Raw genomic sequence first — 3,872 nt, 5'->3', positions numbered from 1 at the left:
AAAAAAAGATTGGCTGGTGATAGAATAAAAATTAAAAAAAGAAAAATGGATCTTTTACCAAAACAGTTGATAAATGCTGATGTATAGGATAAAGCCCAAGCTCCCCATATGATCTACAAGATCATTGATGTCCTGGTCCCCATGCAACTCTCCAACTTCACCACCTGCCTCTCCCGCTGTCTTCCACAGCATCACACTCTCACCATATAAAATCACATGGTCTTTGTAAATGATGGCCCCCTGTGCCCAGAATGCATTTTATATTTTCAGCTGGCTGCTAAATTTCTAACCATCAGTTGAGCCCAAACTTTCTATGTGAGTCAGGGCCCTTAGTTGCAACTGACAGGTACAACTCAAATTATTTAAACAGGAAGGAAATCATGGACAGAGGTTGAGCTGACTTCAGACTCAACAGAATCCAGATACCAGAACTGCTGTCTTTCTCTCTCTCTCTCCCTCCATTCCTCTCTCCCTCCATTTCTCTCATCCTTGCAATTCTTTTGGTCATACTCTCTTTTACAGCAGACAGGCTTGGTCCATATAGCAGAAGACACGGTGGAACCCAACTATGTCAACTCAACTTACCAAGGTAAGAGGAAAGAAAAGATGTCTTTCTTGGCTCTAGAATGAAATCATCCCAGAAAGGATTCCTACTGTTCTTAATTGGATCAAGTGCCCACTTTTGACCTTTAAGCCAATTTCTGTGACCAAGGAGAAGGGACATTTTCTGCAGTCCAACTTCTACCAGAGAGATTGTTCTAAAATATAACTACAGTTTAATCTCTCCTCATCTTTAATATTCCCCTTTCCCCTTTATGTGCAGGAAAAAAAAATCAAGATATTTTGTATTTCATGAGCAAGTTTTGCTGTCTTCCACCACTTTTACTGCTGAAGTGAAAATGCAATCATTTCTTGCATCTGTGTCTTTCGCATGTTGAAATACCCCTCCTACAGCAGTCCACGTGCTGAATCCCTAAGTATCTCTTAAAATAGACTGAGATTGTTACCTCCCAGTATATTTTCTCTGATTGTCTCTAAATAAAGATATTAACTACTCGTGGAGACTATTTTGCACTTCATATATTAATGCTTTTGTTGGTATACTTGTAACACTATTATAATAATATGTCTTTCTCTTGTAATACATTTTCTACTTAACTCTTTGAGTATATCCACATTGCCTAACATAATGTTTGGCACATAGTAGATGTTCAGTTTGATTTTTGTTGAAACAAATTATAGCCTTGATTCCCCTTTTGTTACAAATGTCTGTTTAGATACCTTCCTTTCATATCAAAGGTTGACTATAGAGAGTTCATCATTGTATCCTCAGCAACTAGAACAGTGTTTAACACATAGTAACTGCTAAATAAATGAGCATTGAGGATGAATAATTAAATGAATAAATCAAGGGGAAAATGAGTATATATGGATTACCATTGATGACTCTACTAAGACTTTATTTAGTAAAGAGAATTGGCTGGTTATGTGGGGTCACAGGGGCCTTGTCTTTGAGCCTTCCTTCTTTTTTTTTTTTTATTTCAGGGTATTATGAGGATACACACATTTTGGTTACACTTTATGTCTTTGCCTCACCCAAGCGAGGGTTAAAGGCATGCCCTTCCCCTCTACAATCCTCCCCATGTCCTTTAGTTGTGGGTTTACCACTCCCATCCCCCTAATCCCTGGAGAGTGAGCCTTCCTTCTTTACAATGTATCACATGACTTATTGTGCACAAGACACATAAGCAGGGGCTACTTAATTTACAGAGACAAAATTAGTCTCTGAGCACTAGGTTTAGCTGAGGTTGATGGCTACATCCTCGTACTACTCAGTGTTTATTAAATAACTCCTCAGGTCAACTCACTTCCTTTGTAATACTTGGGGTTCAAAAGGCAGGGATCTTCTACTCTGTACTCTTTGATAACTACAAAGAAACATCCATCAGGAAAAGAGCCTTCCACACAGATTCTCATAAGCAGCCAGTTAATGGTCTGGTTCTAGAAATATCCACCTCAGGAACTGTGTGCATATCTTATATATGGGGTTGGGGTGGGCAGCAAGGAGTGGGCTAGGGGATGACTAAGACTCACCACTGTGAATAATCACAAAGTCAGGCCATGATAACCATTGCCATAGTAACACGCCATCTCTGTCTCTGTAGAGCACACATAACTTATCATTAGCCACTTATCATTACTTATCATAACTTATCATTTCCATAGTGTCAGGTCGACACAACCCAAGGAGTCATTAACGTCTCAAAGCTGTACCTTAGCTGTTTATTTTTGCTAAGCAGGAGCAGAGAACAATCTCTCAGGGCTTTGTTTGCAGGGATTCTGCACCCTGTTGGGAAACAGGAAAGCAGACATTTTGGCTATGGCCCTGATGTATCTTGTTTGAAAAGATGCCACAGTCTGCTTAGAAATAATCATGTGGGAAGGGGTTTTATCAGAGTATGATATTTTTGGTATTTCTAAGTGTTTTACTTTTTATAAAAATATTTGATAATTGATACTTGACAATTTGTCAGTTTCCCATAAAACCTTCTGGAGAAGGTCCCTATTAAGTTCACTCTTTGATCAATGCACAACTGGCCACAGAGTTGTTTCAAAATATGTTTATTGTGCCAGAGTGTGCTAGAATGATTGTGACCCCAGAATAGAAGCACATAGCAGAAAAAACTTCGAAATATTCATTTAACCATTATTAATCCATCTATTATGACTACAGCTACAAGATTTGACTATATCAATAGGATCAAACTTTCTACATTGCTTAACACATAGAAGATACTCAAAGCCATTTGTCGAATAAATAAATGAAGTAGCAACTATGAACCTGTAGGTGTATGATTATAAATATAGTGGCTGGAGGATAATTCTGAGAAACACAGGAAATAAAGGTAGATACTGTATCTAATCTGAAATAATTGCTGTTTTCTAAATATGTCAAGTTGCTCAGCCTCCCAATGTCTTGGTCCATGTTGTTCCTTCTGTCTTGAACAGCCTTTTCCACTTTGTCCATCTGATAAACTCCTGCACAATCTATCCTAATCTCGCCTTTCCCAGCCCAGCCCTTCCTATCATCCCTAGCTAGTGGCAGGATTAGTTATTCTCCCCTGCACAGCACACTAAAACTGAAACTTCCTATCAGTGTTAATAACACTACCCATGCTGGACTGTAATGACATCTGTATTTAGACCAATGGAACAGAATTGAGAACCAGATATAAAACCATCATCACAGAGCCATCTAATCTTTGACAAAGCAAACAGAAACATACACTGGGGAAAATAATCCCTATTCAATAAATAGTGCTGGGAAAATTGGATAGCCACATGTAGAAGACCGAAACAGGATTTACACCTCTCACCACTCACAAAAATCAACTCACGGTGGATAACAGACTTAAACCTAAGGCATGAAACTGTAAGAATTCTAGAAGAAAATGTTGGAAAAACTCTTATAGACATTGCCCTAGGCAAAGAATTTATGAAGAAGACCCCAAAGGCAATCACAGCAACAACAAAAATAAATAAATGGGACCTGATCAAATTAAAAAGCTTTTGCACAGCCAAGGAAACTATCACTAGAGCAGACAGACAATTTACAGAATGGGAGAAAATATTTGCATGCTACATATCCGATAAAGGGATAATAACTAGAATCTACATAGAACTCAGGAAAATGAGCAAGAAAAAATCAAACAACCCTATCAAAAAGTGGGCAAAGGACATGAACAGAAACTTTTCAAAAGAAGATAGACTAATGGCTAACAAACATATGAAAAAATCCTCAACATCTCTAATCATCAGGGAAATGCAAATTAAAACCACAATGAGATATCACTTAACCCCAGTGAGAATGG

The sequence above is a fragment of the Propithecus coquereli genome, unplaced genomic scaffold (genome assembly GCF_000956105.1).
Source record: "Propithecus coquereli isolate 6110/MARCELLA unplaced genomic scaffold, Pcoq_1.0 Scaffold290, whole genome shotgun sequence".
NCBI classification, from domain to species: Eukaryota; Metazoa; Chordata; class Mammalia; order Primates; family Indriidae; genus Propithecus; species Propithecus coquereli.
This window is presented reverse-complemented; position numbering follows the sequence as displayed.